Here is a 16,008-nt window from a genome sequence, read left to right as displayed (position 1 = left end):
ATGGTCTGAATGCTGTGAATGGTCAGCTGAAAATGGTGAACACATTGATTACAAACTGATTACGGTAGTTACTAGCAAAAACATCACAGATTTTAAAAACTAAAAACGAAGTGACAGCACTGCTGTTAATGAGAATCGTCGCCGTTTGGTACCTTTGTTCAAACCGTTAAGTTGAAAAAAAAAAAAACTTTTAAAAAAATAACTTATCGAAAACAACAGCCTGAACAGCAGAACACGCACTGCTGGAAGTCAGTGTGGAAGTGGTCAAACACAAATCGGGCAAATTTTTTATGGTCTTTCATCAAGTTGCTTCAGAATATACAGAATATAAAGTTCAGAAGGCTTGTTTCTCAGTCTGCAGCTACTATATGGTTAAGAAAATCGGTATGATTTCCCGAAATTCTCCGAATAATGTGAATTGCTTTTTCTCTGTTTTCTCTAGCCTATCAGCAAAATCAGGAAGTGGGTGTTGACAGTGTTGATAACCTCAGAGCAGTGACAACCTGATAGGTTAGGACAGAAAGAAGAGAAGGTCAGATGTTGGGGTGCGTTGCAAACAATAGTTCTTTTGTTGCGCACAGCTGGACTATGTCAAATCAGCACCACCAACGTCACCCTCATTCAACCGAATTGCCGTTGATTTCTTGCACCGCACTGCAAAGAAAAGACTCGCTGAGCTAAGAGGTTTGATTCGCTTCTCGTTGCTTTGGGCTGCTTGCATTCTACATGGAGATTTCATTCGCTTATATTCAACTGTTTTTAAAACGTTAATTCAGGTAAGGTTTACTTCATTTTAACCTAACTGTTTTTGGGACCCTAAAGAGGAGGAATTTCACTGTAACGTGGCTATGATTTTAGGATATTTTTAAACCAAAGAATGGAAGAATTCATTTAGCTTTCCGGCCTTTCTATCTTATTCGTTTTCTGTTTGTATTGAGAAGTGGTCTTTTTTTATTATACGTCTTCTATGTACACCCCATTCGATAAGATCTCCCTGTTCGTTTCTAGATTTTGCGACATAATTTTTCAGTTTTTTTAATCATTGTAATCGAACCGCCGCCTCACCGGTCTGAGCTTTATACTGTTTTTATTTCGCAAGGTCCAACGATTCGGCATATTCGGTCTACTGCTTTGGCCAGGTTAGACGGACAACTTTTCATGCGCCGAACCTAACGTGTTGAATCAGCACATGAAAAGATCGGCGTCTGAACCATTTAGGAACGCCTTCTTTGTAACGGCTCAAATGCATAGGTCACCTTTTGTCTGTTTTGTCATGTGCCGATTCAGCGATTAGAAAGAATATACTATCATTTTAATGATTTTAACTTTTTTCCTGCCTTTGCATTTGGCTGGGCAGAATCTCTTCAGCCGTTCTAGATTATATGCTGAATACGTATCGATCGGTCTTCAGTGGCTAACTCTTTGATAAACCAAATAGCGCAATCAAATGATTAGGATTTCGTAACTATGTTAACCGGCTCCTCTTAGAGCTTCGATTTGATTCAGAGCTGGTGGTTACGCTCATCCTCGTCAATACGGTTTTACCACAGATGTATGCAGACCGGCTGAATTAGTCAAAATGAAATATGCAACATGATCTAAATCAATACAATGGAAAAGGCACAGTCCGTCTCCACTCCTCTGTTTCCATATCATGCCATGTGTTTCACCGGTCTCTAAATAATACTAATACTGTAACAAAGATATCTGCTCGAGTGGCAAGTTAGTGTCATAAGCCCGTGTCGCGAGCATTTCTCTGCGAATTCGTCGAAAAGTAAAACTAAAAAACCCGATCTGAAACGTTCGGAATGCTTGGTGCGATGGTTGCTCAGTATGGAAACTTTGGGAAGATCTAAGATTCAGCTACAAGGTAGCTCGCTTGAAAAAGAGAACAGTGGCATGTTATGAATTAGGAAACAACACCAATTTAATAGGTCAGGCAGTAAAAATACATAAAACAGTGAACAACAAATTGAAAAAAAAAATAGAATATGCAGGTAAAGCCTCCCACTCATGAAGGAATGTGTAAACTTTTAGATCATATCAGCAGAAATGTTTCCTGTTACATCAAGGTTGGCGGTGAGCTCATTAATTTGTTTTGATTTATTTATTGCGAAATAATATTGTTATTGTGTGAGTACTTTTCCCTAAATAAAAAAAAAAGATTGATCACGTTCTTAATTTTGCAGACATTCAGATATTCTTGTTTTGATCGAACTTTTTACTTAGAACAAGGAACTCTATTTAGCCAAGTATTTTAATGTTACTACTGGTAATGGTAAAATAATGGTCCTCAAAATCTTGGGTGAGGACCAACAACCTCTATTTTCAGGGTAGTTTGCCGTTACTAAAGGTCACGTAATGGTCACCAAAAAAACATAATTGGCTGAAGACCAGTTGACCTTCTCTAGTTCCCGCAACAACCTCTATTTTGAGGGTAGTTTGCCGTTACTAAAGGTCACGTAATGGTCACCAAAAAAACATAGTAACTAATTGGCTGAAGACCAGTTGACCTTCTCTAGTTCCGCAACAACCTCTATTTTGAGGGTAGTTTGCCGTTAATAAAAGGTCACGCAATGGTCACCAAAAAAAAAATAGTGACTAATTGGCTGAAGACCAGTTGACCTTCTCTAGTTCCCGCAACAACCTCTATTTTGAGGGTAGTTTGCCGTTACTAAAAGGTCACGCAATGGCCACCAAAAAAAGATTAGTGAATAATTGGCTGAAGACCAGTTGACCCTCTCTAGTTCCCGCAACAACCTATATTTTGAGGGTAGTTTGCCGTTACTAAAAGGTCACGCAATGGTCACCAAAAAAAAAATAGTGACTAATTGGCGGAAGACCAGTCGACCTTCTCTAGTTCCCGCAACAACCTCTATTTTGAGGGTAGTTTGCCGTTACTAAAAGGTCACGCAATGGTCACCAAAAAAAGATTAGTGAATAATTGGCTGAAGACCAGTTGACCCTCTCTAGTTCCCGCAACAACCTCTATTTTGAGGGTAGTTTGCCGTTACTAAAAGGTCACGTAATGGTCACCAAAAAAACATAGTAACTAATTGGCTGAAGACCAGTTGACCTTCTCTAGTTCCCGCAACAACCTCTATTTTGAGGGTAGTTTGCCATCACTAAAAGGTCACGCAATGGTCACCAAAAAAAGATTAGTGACTAATTGGCTGAAGACCAGTTGACCTTCTCTAGTTCCCGCAACAACCTCTATTTTGAGGGTAGTTTGCCGTTACTAGAAGGTCACGCAATGGTCACCAAAAAAAGATTAGTGACTAATTGGCTGAAGACCAGTTGACCTTCTCTAGTTCCCGCAACAACCTCTATTTTGAGGGTAGTTTGCCGTTACTAAAAGGTCACGCAATGGTCACCAAAAAAAGATTAGTGAATAATTGGCTGAAGACCAGTTGACCTTCTCTAGTCTTCCTGCAACAACCTCTATTTTGAGGGTAGTTTGCCGTTACTAGAAGGTCACGCAATGGTCACCAAAAAAAGATTAGTGAATAATTGGCTGAAGACCAGTTGACCTTCTCTAGTTCCCGCAACAACCTCTATTTTGAGGGTAGTTTGCCGTTACTAAAAGGTCACGCAATGGTCACCAAAAAAAGATTAGTGACTAATTGGCTGAAGACCAGTTGACCTTCTCTAGTTCCTGCAACAACCTCTATTTTGAGGGTAGTTTGCCGTTACTAAAAGGTCACGCAATGGTCACCAAAAAAAGATTAGTGAATAATTGGCTGAAGACCAGTTGACCCTCTCTAGTTCCCGCAACAACCTCTATTTTGAGGGTAGTTTCCCGTTACTAAAAGGTCACGTAATGGTCACCAAAAAAACATAGTAACTAATTGGCTTAAGACCAGTTGACCTTCTCTAGTTCCCGCAACAACCTCTATTTTGAGGGTAGTTTGCCGTTACTAAAAGGTCACGCAATGGTCACCAAAAAAAGATTAGTGACTAATTGGCTGAAGACCAGTTGACCTTCTCTAGTTCCTGCAACAACCTCTATTTTGAGGGTAGTTTGCCGTTACTAAAAGGTCACGCAATGGTCACCAAAAAAAGATTAGTGAATAATTGGCTGAAGACCAGTTGACCCTCTCTAGTTCCCGCAACAACCTCTATTTTGAGGGTAGTTTGCCGTTACTAAAAGGTCACGTAATGGTCACCAAAAAAACATAGTAACTAATTGGCTGAAGACCAGTTGACCTTCTCTAGTTCCCGCAACAACCTCTATTTTGAGGGTAGTTTGCCGTTACTAAAAGGTCACGCAATGGTCACCAAAAAAAGATTAGTGACTAATTGGCTGAAGACCAGTTGACCTTCTCTAGTTCCCGCAACAACCTCTATTTTGAGGGTACTTTGCCGTTACTAGAAGGTCACGCAATGGTCACCAAAAAAAGATTAGTGACTAATTGGCTGAAGACCAGTTGACCTTCTCTAGTTCCCGCAACAACCTCTATTTTGAGGGTAGTTTGCCGTTACTAGAAGGTCACGCAATGGTCACCAAAAAAAGATTAGTGAATAATTGGCTGAAGACCAGTTGACCTTCTCTAGTTCCTGCAACAACCTCTATTTTGAGGGTAGTTTGCCGTTACTAGAAGGTCAAGCAATGGTCACCAAAAAAAGATTAGTGAATAATTGGCTGAAGACCAGTTGACCTTCTCTAGTTCCCGCAACAACCTCTATTTTGAGGGTAGTTTGCCGTTACTAAAAGGTCACGCAATGGTCACCAAAAAAAGATTAGTGACTAATTGGCTGAAGACCAGTTGACCTTCTCTAGTTCCTGCAACAACCTCTATTTTGAGGGTAGTTTGCCGTTACTAAAAGGTCACGCAATGGTCACCAAAAAAAGATTAGTGAATAATTGGCTGAAGACCAGTTGACCCTCTCTAGTTCCCGCAACAACCTCTATTTTGAGGGTAGTTTGCCGTTACTAGAAGGTCACGCAATGGTCACCAAAAAAAGATTAGTGAATAATTGGCTGAAGACCAGTTGACCTTCTCTAGTCTTCCTGCAACAACCTCTATTTTGAGGGTAGTTTGCCGTTACTAGAAGGTCACGCAATGGTCACCAAAAAAAGATTAGTGACTAATTGGCTGAAGACCAGTTGACCTTCTCTAGTTCCCGCAACAACCTCTATTTTGAGGGTAGTTTGCCGTTACTAAAAGGTCACGCAATGGTCACCAAAAAAAGATTAGTGACTAATTGGCTGAAGACCAGTTGACCTTCTCTAGTTCCCGCAACAACCTCTATTTTGAGGGTAGTTTGCCGTTACTAAAAGGTCACGCAATGGTCACCAAAAAAAAAAATAGTGACTAATTGGCTCTGAAGACCAGTTGACCTTCTCTAGTTCCCGCAACAACCTCTATTTTGAGGGTAGTTTGCCGTTACTAAAAGGTCACGCAATGGTCACCAAAAAAAGATTAGTGACTAATTGGCTGAAGACCAGTTGACCTTCTCTAGTTCCTGCAACAACCTCTATTTTGAGGGTAGTTTGCCGTTACTAAAAGGTCACGCAATGGTCACCAAAAAAAGATTAGTGAATAATTGGCTGAAGACCAGTTGACCTTCTCTAGTTCCCGCAACAACCTCTATTTTGAGGGTAGTTTGCCGTTACTAAAAGGTCACGCAATGGTCACCAAAAAAAGATTAGTGACTAATTGGCTGAAGACCAGTTGACCTTCTCTAGTTCCCGCAACAACCTCTATTTTGAGGGTAGTTTGCCGTTACTAAAAGGTCACGCAATGGTCACCAAAAAAAGATTAGTGACTAATTGGCTGAAGACCAGTTGACCTTCTCTAGTTCCTGCAACAACCTCTATTTTGAGGGTAGTTTGCCGTTACTAAAAGGTCACGCAATGGTCACCAAAAAAAGATTAGTGACTAATTGGCTGAAGACCAGTTGACCTTCTCTAGTTCCCGCAACAACCTCTATTTTGAGGGTAGTTTGCCGTTACTAAAAGGTCACGCAATGGTCACCAAAAAAAGATTAGTGACTAATTGGCTGAAGACCAGTTGACCTTCTCTAGTTCCCGCAACAACCTCTATTTTGAGGGTAGTTTGCCGTTACTAAAAGGTCACGCAATGGTCACCAAAAAAAAAAATAGTGACTAATTGGCTCTGAAGACCAGTTGACCTTCTCTAGTTCCCGCAACAACCTCTATTTTGAGGGTAGTTTGCCGTTACTAAAAGGTCACGGAATGGTCACCAAAAAAAAAAATAGTGACTAATTGGTTGAGGACCAGTTGCCTTCTCTAGTTCCCGCAACAACCTCTATTTGGAGGGTAGTTTGCCGTTAGTAAAAGGTCACGCAATGGTCACCAAAAAAAAAAAAGTGACTGATTGGCTCTGAAGACCAGTTGACCTTCTTTAGTTCCCGCAACAACCTCTATTTTGAGGGTAGTTTGCCGTTACTAAAGGTCACGTAATGGTCACGAAAAAAACATAATTGGCTGAAGACCAGTTGACCTTCTCTAGTTCCCGCAACAACCTCTATTTTGAGGGTAGTTTGCCGTTACTAGAAGGTCACGCAATGGTCACCAAAAAAAGATTAGTGAATAATTGGCTGAAGACCAGTTGACCTTCTCTAGTTCCCGCAACAACCTCTATTTTGAGGGTAGTTTGCCGTTACTAAAAGGTCACGCAATGGTCACCAAAAAAAGATTAGTGACTAATTGGCTGAAGACCAGTTGACCTTCTCTAGTTCCCGCAACAACCTCTATTTTGAGGGTAGTTTGCCGTTACTAGAAGGTCACGCAATGGTCACCAAAAAAAGATTAGTGAATAATTGGCTGAAGACCAGTTGACCTTCTCTAGTTCCCGCAACAACCTCTATTTTGAGGGTAGTTTGCCGTTACTAAAAGGTCACACAATGGTCACCAAAAAAAGATTAGTGACTAATTGGCTGAAGACCAGTTGACCTTCTCTAGTTCCCGCAACAACCTCTATTTTGAGGGTAGTTTGCCGTTACTAAAAGGTCACGCAATGGTCACCAAAAAAAGATTAGTGAATAATTGGCTGAAGACCAGTTGACCTTCTCTAGTTCCTGCAACAACCTCTATTTTGAGGGTAGTTTGCCGTTACAAAAAGGTCACGCAATGGTCACCAAAAAAAGATTAGTGACTAATTGGCTGAAGACCAGTTGACCCTCTCTAGTTCCCGCAGCAACCTCTATTTTGAGGGTAGTTTGCCGTTACTAAAAGGTCACGTAATGGTCACCAAAAAAACATAGTGACTAATTGGCTGAAGACCAGTTGACTTTCTCTAGTACCCACAACAACCTCTATTTTGAGGGTAGTTTGCCGTTACTAAAAGGTCACGCAATGGTCACCAAAAAAAGATTAGTGACTAATTGGCTGAAGACCAGTTGACCCTTTCTAGTTCCCGCGACAACCTCTATTTTGAGGGTAGTTTGCCGTTACTAAAAGGTCACGCAATGGTCACCAAAAAAAGATTAGTGACTAATTGGCTGAAGACCAGTTGACCTTCTCTAGTTCCCGCAACAACCTCTATTTTGAGGGTAGTTTGCCGTTACTAAAAGGTCACGCAATGGTCACCAAAAAAAGATTAGTGACTAATTGGCTGAAGACCAGTTGACCTTCTCTAGTTCCCGCAACAACCTCTATTTTGAGGGTAGTTTGCCGTTACTAAAAGGTCACATAATGGTCACCAAAAAAACATAGTGACTAATTGGCTGAAGACCAGTTGACCTTCTCTAGTTCCCGCAACAACCTCTATTTTGAGGGTAGTTTGCCGTTACTAAAAGGTCACGCAATGGTCACCCAAAAAAAAAAATAGTGACTAATTGGTTGAGGACCAGTTGCCTTCTCTAGTTCCCGCAACAACCTCTATTTTGAGGGTAGTTTGCCGTTACTAAAAGGTCACGCAATGGTCACCAAAAAAAGATTAGTGACTAATTGGCTGAAGACCAGTTGACCTTCTCTAGTTCCCACAACAACCTCTATTTTGAGGGTAGTTTGCCGTTACTAGAAGGTCACGCAATGGTCACCAAAAAAAGATTAGTGAATAATTGGCTGAAGACCAGTTGACCTTCTCTAGTTCCCGCAACAACCTCTATTTTGAGGGTAGTTTGCCGTTACTAAAAGGTCACACAATGGTCACCAAAAAAAGATTAGTGACTAATTGGCTGAAGACCAGTTGACCTTCTCTAGTTCCCGCAACAACCTCTATTTTGAGGGTAGTTTGCCGTTACTAAAAGGTCACGCAATGGTCACCAAAAAAAGATTAGTGGATAATTGGCTGAAGACCAGTTGACCTTCTCTAGTTCCTGCAACAACCTCTATTTTGAGGGTAGTTTGCCGTTACAAAAAGGTCACGCAATGGTCACCAAAAAAAGATTAGTGACTAATTGGCTGAAGACCAGTTGACCTTCTCTAGTTCCCGCAGCAACCTCTATTTTGAGGGTAGTTTGCCGTTACTAAAAGGTCACGTAATGGTCACCAAAAAAACATAGTGACTAATTGGCTGAAGACCAGTTGACTTTCTCTAGTACCCACAACAACCTCTATTTTGAGGGTAGTTTGCCGTTACTAAAAGGTCACGCAATGGTCACCAAAAAAAGATTAGTGACTAATTGGCTGAAGACCAGTTGACCTTCTCTAGTTCCCGCAACAACCTCTATTTTGAGGGTAGTTTGCCGTTACTAAAAGGTCACGCAATGGTCACCAAAAAAAGATTAGTGACTAATTGGCTGAAGACCAGTTGACCTTCTCTAGTTCCCGCAACAACCTCTATTTTGAGGGTAGTTTGCCGTTACTAAAAGGTCACATAATGGTCACCAAAAAAACATAGTGACTAATTGGCTGAAGACCAGTTGACCTTCTCTAGTTCCTGCAACAACCTCTATTTTGAGGGTAGTTTGCCGTTACTAAAAGGTCACGCAATGGTCACCCAAAAAAAAAAATAGTGACTAATTGGTTGAGGACCAGTTGCCTTCTCTAGTTCCCGCAACAACCTCTATTTTGAGGGTAGTTTGCCGTTACTAAAAGGTCACGCAATGGTCATCAAAAAAAATAGTGAATAATTGGCTGAAGACCAGTTGACTTTCTTTAGTTCCCGCAACAACCTCTTTTTTGAGGGTAGTTTGCCGTTACTAAAGGTCACGTATTGGTCACCAAAAAAACATAGTGACGAATTGGCTGAAGACCAGTTGACCTTCTCTAGTTCCCGCAACAACCTCTATTTTGAGGGTAGTTTGCCGTTACTAAAGGGTCACGCAATGGTCACCAAAGAAAAGATAGTGACTAATTAATTGGCTGAGGACCAGTTGACCCTCAATAGTTCCCGCAACAACCTCAATTCGGAAGTTAGTTTGCCACTAATAAAGGGCACCTAATGATCTTCCCCTCAATGACCTATATAACCTAAAAAATAGCCAAATGATCATTTATTTTGACCTAACGACCTAACCAATTTGTCATACTTTTGTGCTGACAATGTTTTTGTTTTATTTATTGCTGTGTCAAATCATATTCAGGACTGGAAGTTTGACTTGAGATCATATAGAAAGTTTTTCTGTAAGCCTGAACCTAGCTTTGAACAAATAAATATATCAAAAAAGATTAAAAGGAAGAGGAGGAGGAACTCTTTAACAAAGTCAATCCTCCACTGTGGCTCATTTTGACTTTACAGAACAAACGTTTGAGGCATTTCTTGCACATTTATACTCTCAAATTTTTGCACTGATCCTAGCTGATATCATGATAATATTGTTATATGCTTGAATGTCTTTGATCTGTCAAGAAACGGTGAGAGAAAATTTATATTTGTGAGTGACACCACCTTGAAATTCCAACCCGAGCAACATACAAACACTGAGATGTTGAGAAGGCAAATTGAACTTCAGTTTCCTGGTTATTTTTTGCAAGCCAGGCAATTGCATACAAACATACAGTTTTTACTTCAACACCCTACATACCAACAGTCAAAGGAAACTGAAATCCTAAAGTTACAACTTCCCCATAAATCCACCATGAGCATCAAGTTTGTAAATGCCATATGCAGCTCAAGAATTTAGATCAATGAATAATAATGGTGATTTTTGTTTCAAGTGTAACAGTTATGTCTTGTAGAAGGTTAACATTATGACCTTGTCAGCCTCGATGTCTTGAAGCTTGTGAACACTACAGATGGTAAGACAACACAGAGAGGGAGTGGCAGCAAACTTCCATTGGTTGTAGTGCAAAGCAGTGACGCGTTCAAGAGAGAAAGGTCAACAGAAACAACCCCATGTGAATTTCAAGCCATTAATTAGCCATGACAAAAGCCTGGATGACATAATAAAATAAACTGTTGGTTGAACTTGTGAACTGCACAACAAGTCTTAAAGCTGAAAATGAAACTTAATGTTAAATTACTTCTTAAACTTGCAAGGATGATTGCATGCTAGAACTAGTCACAAGGTGCTGCACTAATTCAAGAGACGAGCTCGTAAACCTTAGACTATAAGGTGTCAAAACTAATCCTCCTATAATTCATTGAAAGTGATTTTCCAGGTTTGATTCCGGTTATGTACTGAAACTGCATGTCGACTCTCATCATTCAAAAGGTGAATGTTACTATTTCCTTTAGAGTTCCTGGTTTTCTCAAAATAATTTGTGACTTGTCCTATAACTTTGTACTGATGTTATATGCATCTCAACAGGTTATTTTTTTTTCTGATTGGTATCAGAAAAACTTATGTAGAAAACTTTCATTTAACTTTCTTTTTTTGTCACTAGATATTATTTAGTATTAATAAGTTTAGACCAGTTTGGTAATGCATATATTTTTTAAATGTCTCTATTCCTTGTGGGACCAAAAAAAGAAAAGGAAATTGCCCAAATATATGGTTGATGACTAACTTGATGGAATTGTTGGCAGATTGACAATATTTGGCAGCCCAGACCCATTCTGAACAGGGCGTGGATTTGTTCTCTGGTAGTCCCGAGACCAAATCCTCACCAATGCATGTTAATATGGGTCAGATAGTCACCTCATTTGGGTTTTTTTCCTGCCATGCTCAATTCTGTCAATTTGCATTTTAGTCTTGGATTTTGTAGATGGAATGCCCATTTGTGCCATCACCTTGTTAACAACCACTATTTTGCATGAATGTTTGGCTCCACAAGGTACAGAGGAAATGAATTTTTGACAAGTCTACAAAATTTTAAGAAATGGCAACATAGACATTTGATTGTATGTGTTAGTTTTTTCTAATAGATAATGTGCACATTTTCTATAGACAAAAGATCAGATTAATATTCACGGAAATGCTCGATAACTCTTGCCTACAAGACATTTGTACAGAAATTCAATAAATGATATTTATTTAATGTAATTTAGAACAAGACAGTTAATTGTTTTACCTTCAAAAGCATATTTTTTTTCATGTAAGGTCATATCTTGTCTTTTTAACTACTTCAAGGATGTAATACTATTCATCAGGGGAACCTTGAAGTAGGATTGTACTTTTTCGAAACAAACCGACAACTTGGTCGTAAAGGAATGAAACTAATGCAGTATTGTGTCAAAAAAAAGGGTGGTATGGTAAATATGCTTTTCTAAAAATTCTGCAACATAGGCATTTGATTGTATGTGTTAGTTTTTTTAATAGATAATTTGCAGATTTTCTATAGACAAATATTCTATGGTAAATAAGCTTTTCTCCAAATTCTGTTTAATTCAATTTGAAATTAATAAAAGATATAATAGCCTCAGACGTTCTTAGGGGTTCGTCACGCGTTCCGTGACGAACCCCTAAGAACGTCTGCGTGGGAGGCTAAAGAAGTAAAGGATGTTTAACTTTGGTCTGAGTTACAATTTACATTTAAAGAAAGATTACCACGCAGCCTCATGTACGCATAATATCTCGTTGACTCAGTACTTGTAGGCTACTACACAAGCCGCTTATCGTACAAGTGCCTTTGGGTCTGTTAGATGTTTTACTCTAAGGCAGTACGGAAATCTTTCTCTCATACAAATATTGGTTACTTAACTGCGGCGATACAACGGTGAACAACTTCCCTTTTCAGCCTTTTCCGCCCGGAATCGTTACAAACCTCTCATAATATAACAGATAATTTTAGCTCATAGTAGATAAAATGAAATTGAAACCCAAGCAGTTGAGGTTTATACTACTTTCAGTAGCCCTGAAGTACAAAAAACAACAAAAGAACCAAAATACTTTTTCGTTGGACTACTCTTATATATCTTACGAACTCCACCGAGAGAACCCTTATAAATTATAGAAACGATCACTAAATCGGTCGATCCCAACAGTGAAATTGTAAAACAGTGATGAGTGACTACAAGAGAGCAGAAGGTTTGTCAGCTAAATTATTTCCCTTACCTCAAAACTCTGTTCTTGACACACTGAAAGTGTTGCTTTCTGCGACCATACATCTCAAGTAACAGAACTCGTAGGCGATTACAGGCGCGGATCTAGGATAAATGCTGACCGATTTCCTCAACGAGCGCCGAAAACGCAAGCTTCTTGGGGGTCCAGGGGCAAGCTCCCCCGGTAAATGTTTTAGATTTTAACTCCCTAAAGTCTCCTTTCTCGGGGTTCCGAGTCACTCAGATAGGATATTGACCAGTTCCATTCACCTTGGATAAAGCCTTGCAACTTGGAAAGTTTTTTAGTTATTAAAAATATATCTATTTAAGAAAAATCTAACCGATTTCCGTAAAACGGTGGAAACCGGGGTGGATCCGCGCCTGGATTATGATACTGTTTTGAATCATTGCTTGGCTCTCACGACAGCATCACGTGACCACCTTTCCATGACCGTTTCCTATCATTTCGCCCCATGTGAGGGAAACCAAGAATTCTCCTGTGGATTCTAGTCTGAGGATTCCAGGTAGCTGGACTTTATTGGATTCCAGTGTTTGCTGTATTCCGGATTCCGTAGGCAAAAATTACCCGGAATCCGGACTCCTTTATATTTTTTACATGGGGCGCATCATTTGCGAAATCGGAGAAATTTTTATACGTTCAGAAATTTACCTACGTTCAGCTGTCTGAGAGCTCTACATTTGCTAGCTGTGTAAACGACTCATGACCACCCATGAATGGAAATTCCACTCTTACCTAAATGCCGATAACGTCATTGCAAAAAATAACAGACTCGATTAACAAGTGAGGATATTTCTGATCCCGATTGTTGTGATTTGGGGCTGTGTTTTGATTGGCTACTCGTGGTATAGGTCTGGGTGGCGAGGGTAACTGCCGTTTAACTGCCAGCTGCTGTTAACAAGCTGATTACTCCTGTGAGCTGGACTTTGACATCCGAGTGGTTTTTTTGTAGTCGACAATCAGCTCAGGGAATCAGCAGGACCGTGACCCGACCCGTAACTTCGTCTGGGTCAATATACAGAATATACAGCACAACTGCCAGCTGAGTATCCAGCCCCAGAAAGCCTGAATGTAACGCAGCTAACTAGCCTGCGTAGCAAGCGCTTCCTCGCGAGTTCGTCGAGAAAGTTGGGACGAGAGCAGAAAAAAAGAAGGAATGACGGGGGAGGGGGAGGGGAATGAAGGAACTCAACCTTTTTTTTTTGTTTTTTGCTCCCGCTCTAACTTTCGCGCAGTAACTCGATTGGAAACGCTTGTTACGCAGGCTAGCAGATAACGGGTCTGTATCACCCACTCATCACCCTGCACATTACCAAAATTTAAAGTTGCCAGCAGTAGTTTGTCCTCGCTCCTCGTCCCCACCCCCCTCCCCACACACCCCCCAGGTGGTTATGAGCGAGCAAAGAAAAAAACGGTGGAAAAACGTCTGTTTTCGCGGGCTAAACTTCACTGAAACGCTGAAGGTTGCCTATTTTCTACACAGTTGACAGTAACTGCAAATGTCAGAAATGTTGCTTTATTAAAATTAGGTAGATCAGATACCTGCGATGCCGAGAACAGTTCTACAATAGCGTTGTCTGGGTTATCCCTCCATCCGTGGTCCTGCTACGATACTGTCCTGAGTGTCCATCGACCGATACACAGGACTGACAGGCGCTATTCACGCGATGCGCGCGCTGATATAGCGCTCGCGTACGCGTAACCGGTAAGCCTGGTACCCTCAGAAAACGGTCGTTGGGTTTTAAATGAGTTGTGTGAAATTTTCGCTAATGAGACTGTCAGCCGGGTTTAATTTTACTCTATTCTTAGTTTACGAAAGCTACGAAATTTCTAGGTGCCGAAATCAGAATCTAGAGATTACTACGAAAGCTACGAAATTTCTAGGTGATCTAGAGATTACTACAAAATCCGAAATTCTTAGGTGAACAAACCACACAAATCCCGAAACTCTGAGCCCAACGAACAGTCACCACGAAACATTTTCGAAATTTTTAGCTGTTCTTGGGCTCCCGAAAATTTTAGCCATTCTAGAGGGCTCCGAACAGATATTTCCCCGAAAACGGTCGTTGGGTGCCCCTGATAATTAACAATAAATTTCAAAATGCGTTTATTTAAAAGCTGTAGTTTATCACGATTTTTCGCGCACAGAAGTGCCATATATTAAGTGAACAATAATGAAAGAGCGGTAGCACAGACGCTTTATATAACATGATGATCAGATACTTATAGGTAGTGTTCCTTTCTTGTAGGGGGAGACAGCGGCTACTGTATCAGTTCCTGTATTTAGCCCTCTCTTTGGAGTATCATGGGGGCTTAAAAGAGGTTGGAGGCTTACTCTCCTGTTTTCATTGGGAGCCCTAATTTTCAAGGTATGGCTGCTACTGAAACTGTGTACCACAAGGCTCAACAAATTCAGCCGAATAAATACGCGCAATACAGGTGTGTACAAAAATGAACGCGTAAGTACAATGCAGTCATGCTATCAGCTATACGGCATACTTTACTGACTCAGTGGTGTCACCGATACTATAGTATATTGCAATATACGTTATATACAGTACTGGTTAGTACTGGTTAGTTTTTGGGTCATACGTTCAAGGAAGTTGATGCTTTGGTATTTCAAGTTTTGTTGCACAGACAAGGCTGACGAACAGCTTGCTTTTGGAATAGAACAATGTAGTAAGGTCTAGTAACCTACTTTCAAAGAAAATCAAAGATATGTGGGTGGGTAGATAGATACTCACCATCACCAAAGTAATGCACAGTGCTTGTGTCATTAAGTGAGGGATTGAAGAACGCCATTAATGGGGCCACAAATTGGAAATTTGCTAGAACAATGTAGTAAGGTCTAGTAACCTACTTTCAAAGAAAATCAAAGATATGTGGGTAGATAGATACTCACCATCACCAAAGTAATGCACAGTGCTTGTGTCATTAAGTGAGGGATTGAAGAACGCCATTAATGGGGCCACAAATTGGAAATTTGCTATCTGGCGCTTTGTTGATGCTCCCAAATTGATAAATCCTAAAAACGAAAAATTTTGGAGACATTAAAAATGTGCTTCATATGCTATAGGAAGAGAAGTTTATTTTGATTTCCAGCTGGAGATGGACGGTACCGCCACTTGTTCTTTGTGGTCATCCGCCGAGCCCGGCACTTATGCTCAATAAGGCTGCAGTGCGGCCGTCTTCTTCGTCGGATAATTTAAAAACCTGGGTATGAATGTGATGCAAAAGAGGAAAAACCGAAAATTAAATTTGCACGCAATCCACACATACCACAGGTGTTCCAAGCTCAAATTATTTTAAACTATATGGGTATTCGAACCAAAAGGGATATCGGGGCCTGGGATAAACATTTTTATGAGGAAAAGGATTGTTTTTGAACCCTACGAATGTGAAACGATTTGAATAAAATTGACCAACCTTACTTACGGTGTGTTTCTTCATTCCGGTGTGGTTCCCTAGCAACCAGTTTAATACTTTTATAATCCTTAATTAATAGAGATCTATAGAGAGAGCCAACCGGTTACAATAAAACCGATAAAACGCAGTGGGCGTAAATCATCTTAGGAATCACACACAAGAAAGAAGAAACGCACAAAGCGTAAGCGACGTTGGCCGTTTTTATTTGAATTTCTTCTTATTTGTAGG

Source organism: Porites lutea, chromosome 3 (genome assembly GCF_958299795.1).
Source record: "Porites lutea chromosome 3, jaPorLute2.1, whole genome shotgun sequence".
NCBI classification, from domain to species: domain Eukaryota; kingdom Metazoa; phylum Cnidaria; class Anthozoa; order Scleractinia; family Poritidae; genus Porites; species Porites lutea.
This window is presented reverse-complemented; position numbering follows the sequence as displayed.